Source organism: Phyllobates terribilis, unplaced genomic scaffold (assembly GCF_046119375.1).
Source record: "Phyllobates terribilis strain yellow unplaced genomic scaffold, ASM4611937v1 Scaffold_1__5_contigs__length_1240528914, whole genome shotgun sequence".
In the NCBI taxonomy this organism is placed as follows: Eukaryota; Metazoa; Chordata; class Amphibia; order Anura; family Dendrobatidae; genus Phyllobates; species Phyllobates terribilis.
Genome location: NW_027362761.1, coordinates 236,001,448 through 236,015,714, shown reverse-complemented (window position 1 = coordinate 236,015,714; position 14,267 = coordinate 236,001,448).

Sequence of the window (14,267 nt, the reverse complement as noted above, 5' to 3'; positions counted from 1 at the left end):
CCCTGGGCCTGTGTGGTGCAGGGAATACCCGGAGCCGGATCGCTGGGGGTTGTAGTCTCCGTGGCGCTGACCCAGTCCGTGCCCAGGGTGGTCAATTCAGTGGCAGTCTTATTAGTGAGATAATAGTCCGACTACTCCACCCGTGGATTGCGGTCAGTGGGGACCGCCGCTGCAAGGCAGACCGCTGAGGCCAGTGTTGTGTGTGCAGCTAAGAACGGGATGACTCCCCACGGGAGGAGTATAGCCTCAGGGCAGTTAGTGTGGATGATGGGAGTGATGGTGCACGAGCGCAGGAGGAATAACTCAGAGTCCGTGCAGTGCAGTTCAGGGTCTTTACTGATGTTATAAAGCAGACCCTCCCGGGAGTACTGGCTAGCAGTAGAGGCCTGGTCAGTCTGAGAGCTAGCAGGATCTCCCCTGGCCAGGTGGAGTTGTAGGCCTCCCCGTCTATCTGTACTCTTTCCTGGCTACCTTGCTGTGTGCGGGTAGAAGTAGCCCACGTCCCTGAGTATACCGTGTGGTGCTCACCCGTACGGCTGGTGACTTGGGGCCTTCTGTTAGCTTCCTCTTCACGATGGCGGTGCTGGTCCCTTGCTTGTGACCGTGCCTCCGGGCTTCTCTGGCCAGAGGACATGGAATCCCCTGCCGGTTGGATTCTGCTGCTGGACCTGGATGTCCCCACAGCCTCGGACTCCGTGTCCGGTCTTAATGTCTTCAGCCAGGGCAAGCTATCTAGCTTCCAGCCCCTGGCACTCGCTCCTGCTCCTACAGAGCTCCTTGCTGACACTTTCCCTGTGTCTGGAACTGTCTCCAGGCTCTGACTCCCTAATCCCGCCCCAGACCCAGTTTATAAGGGCAGATTCCTCCCCTCCCAGGTCTGGGTGGGCAGTGTTGCATGCTTAGGGCTCCTGACCAGAGAAACCTCCAACTTGCTCTCAGACGTAATATTTCTATTACTGTGGTAACCAGACCCCTTGGGTGCTACATTCCCCCCTAGTAAAATTTAGTACTCCGGGACTAAACATATTTTTAAAGAAACATAAATGCAGGGTATAACAATAACAAGACAACATGAAAAAGTACATTTTGTGGTCACGGCGTTTCCGTAACCGGGTGTCCATATCACCCAAGGTGAAGTTTTAAGCAAGGTAGGGGACCTGTCCAAAGAAAACCCCTTGCGTTGGCCTTGGGCGTGGCTGCAAGGCTGAAGCTAGCTACTTTGGGCCGCAAGGAGGCCACGCCAGACAGATTTTCTCTTCCGCGGCCGTCTTCGCAAGAGGCACAATGTGCAACTATCTACAAGATGGTTCCGGTTATCCAGCGTCCATAACCTGTTAGTCCACAGAAATCTGCAGGGTAATTGAGAAACATAATTAATAACAGGCAACAACAAAAACCGTAAACATTTTCAAGAAACAGGTAAATTTACAGTGCATTACTTTATATTCTCCAGCGAGCGGGCATCTGACTTCTAGTGACTCTAGTGGACCTACGGAGCTCACTAACTGGTCCTGCACTACAGGGTGTAGGAGGTGTTATGGGTAAGCTGGGCAGCTGTCTGCGTACTCTTTGGCTCACTAGGGGCACAGCAGGCTCACCACTAGCAGAGGGTTGATCCTCCTGCGCTGCTGGTGTGGGCTCTTCTGCCTCCTGGGCCGGCTGCTCTTCCAGCTTTACCTGGTCTTCTGTAGGCACTTGAGGGGCTGGCTGGAGAAAGGTGAGGACGGGCACCACGATAGCGTTGTTTACTTGTGTCCAGGACTGGGAAAAGTCTCCGAGTACGGTGCTGATCATTTCCTCCTTTTCCTCTACGGGTTGAGGGTTTTCCTGATCTTCATCCGTGCTTTGCAACTTCTCGGGGCACTTTTCAGGTGGTCTCTGGAGACAGTGGCTGTGGTCTCTCCTCCATCCTTGCTGATGACGTACACCTTTGGATTATTGAGGCTTGAGGGCAGTATGGTGTACGGGTCCTTTTCCCACTGGTCGTCCAACTTATGGAGCCGCCTTTTTCTTTTCAAGACCTGCTCTCCAGGTACCAGGGGAACAGCGGGAGCATGTTGGTTATAAGTCCTCTCCTGCCTTTCTCTTGATTGACAGAGACTTCGCTCGACGCTCTCCTGTACTTTCCGGTACTGCTGCTGCCGTTCTGTATCCCAGTCTGCCTCTGGCGAGGTGTCCTCGGGTGTCAGGACTCCCATATCCAGGTCAACAGGCAGCTTACCAGGTCTTGCTTGCATTAGGTAAGCCGGGGTACAGTTGGTGGAACCTACCGGGGTGTGGTTATACAGGTCCACCAAATCGGGCAGTTTCTCAGGCCACAGACTGCGTTCTTCCAGGGGCAATGTTTTTAGCAGATCTATCACCACCTGGTTCATCTTCTCGCAGAGTCCATTGGTTTGGGGGTGATAGGGCGTTGTTCTTATCTTCTTGCAGCCATACAGGTTGCAGAACTCCTGGAAGACCTCCGCTTCGAAGGCTGGTCCTTGGTCCGTCAGCACTTGGTCCGGGTACCCGTGTGGGCGGCAGAAGTGCAGCTGGAAGGCTCTGGCTGCTGTCTGAGCCGTCAAGTCTTTGACAGGGACCACCACCAGGAACCGGGAGTAGTGATCCACAATGGTTAGGGCGTAGACATACCCGCTTCTGCTTGGAGCCAGTTTAACATGGTCCAGAGCGACCAGTTCCAGCGGCTGCCTGGTGAGGATGGGCTGCAGGGGAGTCCTCTGGCTGGCACGGTCCCTCCTTCTTAGATTGCACGGGCCACAGTCTCTACACCATCTCTCAATGGCTCCTCTCATGCCTATCCAGTAGAACCGTTCACGCAGCAGGAACTCCAGCTTCTTCCATCCGAAGTGCCCTGCCCCATTGTGGTAGGCCTCCAGCACCATAGCTGCGTCCCATCTCGGTACCACAACCTGCCAGATCAGTTCATGTGTCCGGGAATTGACCATTCTGCGACACAACTTCTCCTTGTAGAGAAACAGTCTGTTTTTTTCTGTCCACAGTTGCTTGGTCTCTTCCGAAGCGTCTGGGTCCAGGCGGGCGTCAGCCTGGGTCAGCATCTCCTTCACCAGACGGACTGCGGAGTCACTGTCTTGCGTCTCCGCCCAGTTGTAGTGGGGTAAGGGGTTGAACGTAGCGGATCGCTGGCCCCTCACACGGTGGGAATACTGGGTAATCCCATGACGGTGGAACGCAGGGAGTTCGACCTCTTCCAGTTCTTCTGGATCTTCCCCTCCGTCCGGTAGGTTTGGCATCCTGGACAGGGCGTCCGCGTTGGTATTGGAGCGTCCTGCCCGGTATTTGATCGTGAACTCATAATTGGACAGGCGGGCCATCCATCTCTGCTCCAGGGCACCCAGTCTTGCAGTGTCCAGGTGTGTCAACGGGTTGTTGTCCGTGTACACGGTGAACCTGGAAGAGGCAAGGTAATGCTTAAAACGTTCGGTTACCGCCCACACCACTGCCAGGAACTCTAGCTTGAACGAGCTGTAATTCTCAGGGTTTCTTTCCGTGGGTCGCAGTTTTCGGCTGGCGTAAGCAATTACCCGTTCTCTCCCCTGCTGGATCTGGGACAGTACGGCTCCTAGCCCGATGTTGCTTGCGTCCGTGTGGAGGATAAAGGGCTGGCTGTAATCAGGGTACGCCAGGATTTCATCCCCTGTGAGGGCCATCTTCAGCTGGCGGAATGACTCCTCTTCCAGCTTTTCCCATCTGAAGGGTGGCTTCTGGTTTTTGGCCTTCCTGGACTGGCCTATCAGGAGGTCCTGCATAGGAGCTGCCTTCTTGGTAAAACCGGGAATGAATCTTCGGTAGTAGCCTACCAACCCGAGGAACTGCCGCACTTCCTTTTTATGCTGGATGGTCTTGGCCAGTTCTTAATCACGGTGATCTTGTCAGGGTCGGGGGCCACTCCGTCAGCACTCACCACGTGTCCCAGGTACTGTACCTTTGGCTTTAGTAGATGACACTTTGAGGGTTTTACCTTTAGGCCATAGTTTGCCAGGGCTTCAAACACTTCTGCCAGGTGTTCCAGATGGTCCTCATAGGTCTTGGAATAGACGATGACATCGTCCAGGTATAATAGGACCGTCTCGAAGTTCCGGTGTCCCAGACAGCATTCCATCAACCGTTGGAAGGTTCCTGGTGCGTTGCAGAGACCGAACGGCATACAGTTAAATTCGCTGAGTCCCATCGGGGTGGTGAATGCGGTCTTCTCCCGGTCCGCCTCTGCTACAGGAACCTGCCAGTACCCGCTAGTGAGATCCAAAGTAGAGAAGAAGTTAGCAGATTTTAATGCAGCTAAGGACTCTTTTATCCTTGGTAGCGGGTACGCATCTTTGTGTGTGATACGGTTGACCTTCCTGTAGTCTACACACATTCTCATGGTGTTGTCTTTCTTTTTCACTAGGACTAGTGGAGCTGCCCAGGGGCTACAGCTGTCCCTAATTACCCCAGCCTCCTTCATGTCTTTTAGCATCCCCTTGACGTGTTGATAGTGTGCAGGGGGTACGGGTCGGTATCTCTCCTTTATGGGAGGATGGTCTCCCGTGGGGATGTGATGTTCTACCCCCTTTACTCGCCCGAAGTCCAGCGGGTGTTTACTACACACTCTCTCATACTCTTGAACCACCCGATAGACTCCCTGTTTTTGGTGTGAGGGAGTGGAGTCAGTACCCAAATGCAGTTGCTGACACCAGTCCTCCATTGGTTTCTTAGAGCCGTTACCTTCCTCTGGTTGAGATGGAGGCAAGGGTTCCACGGCCTGTACAGAGTTCTGGTTGACGGTGAACAATTTGGCTAGCGTGGCATACCGGGGCAGGTATACTTCTCTCTCCCCGATATTTATGATGCGGACGGGCACCCTGCCATGGCGTACATCGACCACCCCCCGTGCTGTCAAAATGGTGGGCCTACTGTCTGAGTAGACGGGTTCTACCATTGCTTGGTAGTCTCTACCTCTTAGACCAATAGCTGCCCGGCATCAAATCATCATCTCACTTTTCGGGGGCATGGCAATAGGGAACGGGTCACACATTCTCACGCTACCAATCTCACCACCAGATAGTTCCACCTGTTGCCGTTTCATCAGTGCCCGGATCTCTTTTTGGAGGACACGCTGCTGGCTGGAACTGGCGTTCTTGGCAACCTGTTGCAAAATAAGAATCACCTCTGCAAGACAGTTTTCGATTACGTTAGTACCTAGGGTTATTTTTGGGTGACTCTCGCCAATGTCCACAATGATCAGTCCTTGTGCCGGCAGTTCAACCTTACCGACCTTGATGGTCACATCTTTAAATCCTATCTGTGGCACGGGCTGACCATTGCTGGCGATAATGCTCAGGTCGTCATCTGGGTAGCGGGTTATGTCCGAGTCATTCCAGTACCGCTTCAAAAGCACGTACGGGATGGTAGTCACCTGTGACCCAGTGTCTAGTGGGGCACTCATAGGAATGCCATCCAGTACCACAGGCAAGACCAGACGTCCCCCTACGTATTTATCACGCCAGTTCGATGGGCCTGATGATCTTATGCCTGGGGGTTGGCCCTCTACCCCAGGTTGTGCCCGTTTAAATGACAGTGCCTTGCCATATGTCCGGGTTGATTGCAGCGGCGGCAGATGGGTTGTCCGTCCTGTTGTATCGGTCGCTGGGTCTTCCTCTGGCCGGTGGGGTCCTCCTCAGTCGGCGCCACGGGACGTCCTCCGGTCCGGATGCAAGCTGGATCTTTTCTGGAGAAGAGACCTGTAAAGACTGCACAGTTCTGGTTAGCGCGGCAACGCTCTTAGTCAGCTCTTGGACCTGATGGTGCAGGTCTGTAGCCGGGTTATTGTTCAAAGCCTGCGCATCAGCTCCCACAGACCCTGCAGACAAGGGCGCCGCGTCCTGGTGATAAGTGATAGCAGGGCGCCTGTGGGTCACAGCACCACCTGGTGCCGGTTCTCGGAGCACCCGGATGCTCTATCCTTGAACTGTGCAAAGTGCAGGTCAGGGTCCTGTAAGGCCATTGCCCGAAACTGAGTTCTGTGGGCATTGCACAGTAGACCCTCAATAAATTGTTCGGTCAACAGCTTGTCTTCATTCCCCACGCTGTCAGGGTCTGCCTGCTTAATGGCTCTCAGGGCCTCTTGTAGGTTTAGAGCATAGTCTCTTAAACTTTCATGTGCCCGTTGTTTGCACCCGTAAAATCTGAGCTTTATTTCGGCTGAGGTTCGGGTATCAAATGTGTCTTTCAGCCAGGCTAGTATTTCTCTGACAGTCTTCTTCCTAGGTGGCCAGGAATTTACCTCCCTTTGGGCTGCCCCGATTAACTGGGCCACCAGGATGCTCACTTTTTGCTCTTCCGTGAGGGGGTATACCTGGAAGAGGCTATCCAGTCTTTCCCTAAAGTCACTTAGGGTATGTGACTCCCCTGAGTACTGGGGTAGCCAGGTTGCCCCCGAGATATAGGGCATGGTGAATGGCATGACCGCAGCAGCGGTTGCGCTGGCGGCCGGTGTGGCGGTGGAGCTCCCCTCGGTATCCGACATCCTCCTTCCCCCCTAGTTGACCGTGGCCTACCTTGCGATGCTCTTCTTCCGTAGGCCGCGCCTCCGCAGTCGATCGTCGGGGTTGAGGACCTTGCCTCCTGTGACGTCAGCGTCGCTCCCTCTCCCTTCCAGGACCTAGCGCAGCGTCAGCGCGTGGGGCGGAGCTTCGGATCTCGCGCGCTTTCGGCGTCAACGCCCCTCTTCTTCCCGCGCGGCGTCCCGAAGATGGCGCCCGATGGCGGGAAGCGGCTGCGGATGGCGGGAAGACGGCAGAAGATGGCGGGAAACGACCCAAGATGGCGTCCGATGGCGGGAAACGACTCCGGACGGCGGGAAACTTCTCTCAGGTAAGTGAAAAAGTCTTTTTTTCAGGCAGGGCAAGTTGGTTTGAATCCTGCCGACTACGCCAAAGTTGACGCGCCCCCTGGGCCTGTGTGGTGCAGGGAATACCCGGAGCCGGATCGCTGGGGGTTGTAGTCTCCATGGCGCTGACCCGGACCGTGCCCAGGGTGGTCAATTCAGTGGCAGTCTTATTAGTGAGATAATAGTCCGACTACGCCACCCGTGGATTGCGGTCAGTGGAGACCGCCGCTGCAAGGCAGACCGCTGAGGCCGGTGTTGTGTGTGCAGCTAAGAATGGGAGGAGTATAGCCTCAGGGCAGTTAGTGTGGATGATGGGAGTGATGGTGCACGAGCGCAGCAGGAATAACTCAGAGTCCGTGCAGTGCAGTTCAGGGTCTTTACTGATGTTATAAAGCAGACCCTCCCGGGAGTACTGGCTAGCAGTAGAGGCCTGGTCAGTCTGAGAGCTAGCAGGATCTCCCCTGGCCAGGTGGAGTTGTAGGCCTCCCCGTCTATCTGTACTCTTTCCTGGCTACCTTGCTGTGTGCGGGTAGAAGTAGCCCACGTCCCTGAGCATACCGTGTGGTGCTCACCCGTACGGCTGGTGACTTGGGGCCTTCTGTTAGCCTCCGCTTCACGATGGCGGTGCTGGTCCCTTGCTTGTGACCGTGCCTCCGGGCTTCTCTCGCCAGAGGACATGGAATCCCCTGCCGGTTGGATTCTGCTGCTGGACCTGGATGTCCCCACAGCCTCGGACTCGTGTCCGGTCTTAATGTCTTCAGCCAGGGCAAGCTATCTAGCTTCCAGCCCCTGGCCCTCGCTCCTGCTCCTACAGAGTTCCTTGCTGACACTTTCCCTGTGTCTGGAACTGTCTCCAGGCTCTGACTCCCTAATCCCGCCCCAGACCCAGTTTATAAGGACAGATTCCTCCCCTCCCAGGTCTGGGCGGGCAGTGTTGCATGCTTAGGGCTCCTGACCAGAGAAACCTCCCACTTGCTCTCAGACGTAATATTTCTATTACTGTGGTAACCAGACCCCTGGGGTGCCACATTAGCAATTGGGGTAATGGGGCTTCGAGTTGATGTCAGCTGTGATTTGTCAAAAATCACAGCTGCCATGAAGCTCTTGGGGTTAGTAATGGAGAGGTGTCTATCAGACACCCCCATTAGTAACCCAGTGATAGAAACAAAGAAAAAAAACACACACAAAAATACTTTAAAAAAAAACAAAAAACAAACACTCCCCCACGCTTTTGCTGGTTCACCAATTTATAAAAAAAAACAACTCACACAGGTCCACCATAGTTCAGGGAATGCGACGTAGTCCACAAATGGAAACCTGAAAAACATAAAAAGAGAAAAAAAAAAGAGACACTGTCCCTCCTCCTGGCTGTGAATTTTTGTGGTTCATATTCCCTTTAAATATCGTTGAAGTTTCTTGCTTTGTGCACTGGGGCATATTCATGCTGTGACAGAAAAGGGCTTTCCCAAAACTGTTCTCTCAAAGATAAAATAACATCCTGATAAAAGCTAGGACCGAAGAATTCTCAGCAGATCATTGCCGAGACCATCACAATACTTTCCCTCAGCTTTCCTTCTTCCCTTGGTGCATCCCAATGTCATCTCTTCTCCCGGTAAGTGATGCCTGTATATGATGTAGATTTTTTTTTTATTAGAGTAAGAGACCTTTTTTCACTGCTCTATACTCCAGTTATCGGGCTCATGTGACCATGCAGACATTTTTTCAGAGATGGACAGAGTTTAGTATGGGCACTTGGGCTATGTAGCCACAAATGTAAGTAGTCGTGTTGTACCATATGTTCCTTCTCAAGCTGATCGAGCATCTTTGAATGTTCAGGGAGTCCCCACCTTGCAAGTTACAGGACTGAACATCTGTGCCAGATTAAAAAAAAAAAAAGAAGTTTTTTTTTAAAGGATTATTCCTATTCAGTATATTTATAGCATAGCCACATGATATGTCATAGATGTCAGATATTGACAGGTCTTGATGACAAAACCCAGTCACTTGTCATTGGGAGTGGAGTGGTGACACTGTATGCTTCCTCTATTACCGTTTGATTGGGAATTCGAAAAATTGGCAGTTTTGAAGAACCCGCTAGCTTAGACCCATAACCCCACCCACACACACAAAAGGCTATGCCACACAGCCTCGACAATCCTGTCAGCAACACTTGGAATACTAGCTTAGCAATTTAACAAGCGAGGCTTCTTCAGTTTGACATACATTTTCTTGTTCTTAACACCTTTCTGACATGTGCCGTACAATGTACGTGTCTCTCCCTTCAGTGTGGGCTCCAGCGATGAGCCCGCACCTTTCGAGGGGCATGACAACTGATCTGATCAGCTGTCATATGCCCCTAACAGCTGCGGGTGGAATCACGATCCACCCGCGGCTGTTAACATGTTAAATGCAGTTGTCAATCTCTGATTGCGGCATTTAACATGGCCGCCGTGGAAGGACATAATAAGTCCTGCCCATCTGTGCCCGTATCACATAAGCGCGGGCCTCTGATATGGGTTGGCATGACAACCCGGGGTCTGCAAGAGACCACTGCAATTGTCATTGCCAGGATGCTATAAGCGCCGCCCAGCAGACAGCGCTCATAGCAAGTGAGCAATTCTGCTACACACAGGCGATCAGAACATCGCAGCTTCTAGTCTCCCGTGGAGACTATTGAAGCATGTAAAAAGTAAAAAAAAATGTATTTAAAATATATAATTTTTTTAAAAAAATAAATAAAAAATTTAAATCACCCTCTTTCGCCCCATTCAAAATAAAACAATAAAAAAAAAATCAAAAAGATACATTTTTGTTATCGCCATTTTCAGAATCGCCCGATCTACCAATATACAAGAAGAATTAATCTGATCGGTAAATGTCGTAATGAGAAAGAAATCAAAATGCCAGAATTACGTTTTTTCGGTCGCCGCAACATTGCAATAACAGGCAATCAAAACATCGTATCTACCTCAAAATGGTATCAATAAAAACATCAGCTTGGAGCACAAAAAATAAGCCATCACTTGGCCCCAGATCTTGAAAAATGGAGATGCTATGGGTTTTGGAAAATGGCTTTTTAAAAAAAAAAATTCACCACATACAGTGGGAAAAAAAAGTATTTAGTCAGCCACCAATTGTGCAAGTTCTCCCACTTAAAAAGATGAGAGAGGCCTGTAATTGACATCATAGGTAGACCTCAACTATGAGAGACAAAATTAGAAAACAAATCCTGAAAATCACATTGTCTGATTTGGAAAGAATTTTTTTTTTCAAATTTTGGTGGAAAATAAGTATTTGGTCAATTACAAAAGTTCATCTAAGTACTTTGTTATACAACCCCTGGCAAAAATTATGGAATCACCGGGCTCGGAGGATGTTCATTCAGTTGTTTAATGTTGTTGAAAAAAAGCAGATCACAGAAATGGCACAAAACTAAAGTCATTTCAAATGGCAACTTTAGGGCTTTAAGAAACACAAAGAAATCAAGATTAAAAATGTGGTACTCAGTAAGTGTAATTTTTTTTCAGACCAAGCAGAGGGCAAAAATTATGGAATCACTCAATTCTGACGAAAAAATTATGGAATCATGAAAAACAAACACAAAAAAGAACACTCCAATACATTACTAGTATTTTGTTGCACCACCTCTGGCTTCAATAACAGCTTGCAGTCCCTGAGGCATGGACTTAATGAGTGACAAACAGTACTCTTCATCAATCTGGCTCCAACTTTCTCTGATTGCTGTTGCCAGATCAGTTTTGCAGGTTGGAGCCTTGTCATGGACCATTTTCTTCAACTTCCACCAAAGATTTTCAATGGGATTGAGATCCGGACTATTTGCAGGCCATGACATTGACCTTATGTGTCTTCTTTCAAGGAATGTTTTCACAGTTTTTGCTCTATGGCAGGATGCATTATCATCTTGAAAAATGAGGTCATCATCCCCAAACATCCTTTCAATTGATGGGATAAGAAAACTGTCCAAAATATCAATGTAAACTTGGGCATTTATTGAAGATGTAATGACAGCCATCTCTCCCCAGTGCCTTTACCTGACATGCAGCCCCATATCATCAATGACTGTGGAAATTTGCATGTTCTCTTCATGCAGTCATCTTTATAAATCTCATTGGAACGGCACCAAGCAAAAAGTTCCAGCATCATCACCTTGCCCAATGCAGATTCGCGATTCATCACTGAATATGACTTTCATTCAGTCATCCACAGTCCATGATTGCTTTTCCTTAGCCCATTGTAACCTTGTTTTTTCTGTTTAGGTGTTAATGATGGCTTATGTTTAGCTTTTCTGTATGTAAATCCCATTTCCTTTAGGCGGTTTCTTACAGTTCGGTCATAGACATTGACTCCAGTTTCCTCCCATTCGTTCCTCATTTGTTTTGTTGTGCATTTCCTGTTTTGGAGACATATTGCTTTAAGTTTCCGGTCTTGACTCTTTGATGTCTTCCTTGATCTACCAGTATGTTTGCCTTTAACAACCTTCCCATGTTGTTTGTATTTGGTCCAGATTTTAGACACAGCTGATTGAACAACCAACATCTTTTGTAACATTGCGTGATGATTTACCTTCTTTTAAGAGTTTGATAATCCTCTTCTTTGTTTCAATTTACATCTCTCCTGTTGGAGCCATGATTCATGTCAGTCCACTTGGTGCAACAGCTCTCCAAGGTGTGATCACTCCTTTTTAGATGCAGACTAACAAGCAGATCTAATTTGATGCAGGTGTTAGTTTTGGAAATAAAAATTTACAGGGTGATTCCATAATTTTTGTCATGCTGAAAGACCCAGCCACGTTTCATTTTCAATGCCATTGCTGATGGAAGGAGGTTTGCAATCAAAATCTGATGATACATGGCCCCATTCATTCTTTCATGTACACGGATCAGTCGTCCTGGTCCCTTGGCAGAGAAACCGCCCCAAAGCATGATGTTGCCACCCCCATGCTTCACAGTAGGTATGGTGTTCTTTGGATGCAACTCAGCATTCTTTCTCCTCCAAACATGACGAGTTGTGTTTCTACCAAACAACTTTGGTTTCATCTGATCGGATGACATTCTCCCAATACTCTTCTGGATCATCCAAATGATCTCTGGCAAACTTCAGACGGGCACGGACATGTAATGGCTTAAGCAGGGGGACACATCCGGCACTGCAGGATCTGAGTCCCTGGCGGCGTAGTGTTACTGATGGTAGCCTATGTAACGCTGGTCCCAGCTCTCTGCAGGTCATTCACTAGGTCCCCCTGTGTGTTTCTGGGATATTTGCTCACCGTTCTTGAGATCATTTTGACCCCACGGGGTGAGATCTTGTGTGGAGCCCCAGATCGAGGGAGATTATCAGTGGTCTCGTATGTCTTCCATTTTCTAATTATTGCTTCCACAGTTGATTTCTTCACACCAAGCTGCTTGCCTATTGCAAATTCAGTCTTCCCAGCCTGGTGCAGGGATGCAATTTTATTTCTGGTGTCCTTCAACAGCTCTTTTGTCTTTACCATAGTGGAGTTTGGAGTGTGACGGTTTCAGGTTGCGGACAAGTGTCTTTTATACTGATAAGTTCAAACAGGTGCCAGTACTACAGGTAATGAGTGGAGGACAGAGGAGCCTCTTAAAATAAGTTACAGGTCTGTGAGAGCCAAAAATCTTGCTCATTTGTAATTGACCAAATACTTATTTTCCACCAAAATTTGAAACAAATTTCTTTCCAAATCATACAATGTGATTTTCGGGATTTCTCATTTTGTCTCTCAGGCTAAGTGCCCACGTTGCGGAACTGAAGCATATTTTTTACGCTTCTCCCTGGCGGGAAAATCGCATGCGGATTTTAAATGCGGTTTTCCCGCCAGGTAGAAGCGTTTGTGAGGCGTCTTTGCATGCATTTCCGCATGCAGGTTATCAAGCACTTCTCCAAGTGATTTAAGCATCACTTGGAAAAGTGCTTGACAACTTGTTCACACTATATAAATCCATGCAACCGGCATGGATTTATATAGTGTGACCAAGTAATAGTTAAAAAAAAAAGAATCAGAATGGTAAAAAATAAAAAAATAAAGTTTATACTCACTTTCCGATGCATTCTCTGCCCCGTCCGGAGTCTTGAGCGGCTCACGCTGTTGTGTGCAGGACCTGCGGTGACGTCATTGAGTCATGTGATGGGTCACATGACTCAATGACGTGGCAGGTCCTTCACACAACAGCGTGACGGCGGGAAAACACCGGGAAGACATCAGAAGATTAGTATAAACTTTATTTTTTCTTTTTTTTACAGGTTCTTTGGTACCCAGGTCTGGATGAGAGTCTCCTCTCATCCAGACTTGGGTACCATCCGCACATTGATTCCGCTGCGCTTCCGCAAAATTAATGAACATGCTGCAGATTTTTGACCGCAGCATATACGCTGCGGAAAAATCCGCAGCATGGGCATTGACATTGCGGAATGCCATTGGGGACCATGGGGTGCGGATTACCATGCGTTTTACAAGCGTTTACGCTGCGGAAATTCTGCAGCATATACGCTTGTAATACGCAACGTGGGTACGCAGCCTCATAGTTGGGGTCTACCTATGATGTCAATTACAGGCCTCATCTTTTTAAGTGGGAGAACCTGCACAATTAGTGGCTGACTAAATACTTTTTTTCCCCACTGTAAAAAAGAACCTATACATGTTTGGTATTTACGAACCCACAATTGTGGAATTCCACTTTTTTTTACAATTTCACCGCACTTGGAATTTATTTCCAGTTTTCCAGTACACTACATGGTAAAACCAATGGTGTCGTTCAAAAGTACAACTTGTCACACGAAAAATAAGCCCTCACACAGCCAGATTGATGGAAAAATAAAAAAATTATGTCTCTGGGAAGAAGGGGATCAAAAAACGAAAGCACGGAAAATGGCCCAGGGGTGAAGGGGTTAAAGAGAATCGCAAAAAAATAAAACCTACTACATTTACCTATTACACCTATAGGTTTATATTCTCAAGCCATGGGGATAGAAATTAGATTATATGACTAATTGTCCAAAAATAGTAGATGATTATCATGGTAGCTGCACCTTTGACCACTAACTTACATGAGTCATTGAAATATGAGCTGTTCTTTTGTTTAGGAAATGGTACATTTACAAGTCTCATTCAGTGTTAACCTTAGTGTTCATTCACACGTCCATGATTCATGTACACGTTATAGCCATATTTTTCACAGAACAACCACCAGTTATAATCTATGGTGCTGTTCACCTGTCCGTGTCTTTTTGCATACCCAGCGTCTGCAAAAGAAAAATCATGACGACATATCTTTTTTTGATCCGAGTCATAGATTAAATTCACCCATACAAGTTTGAGTCTGTGAAAATCACTGAAAGC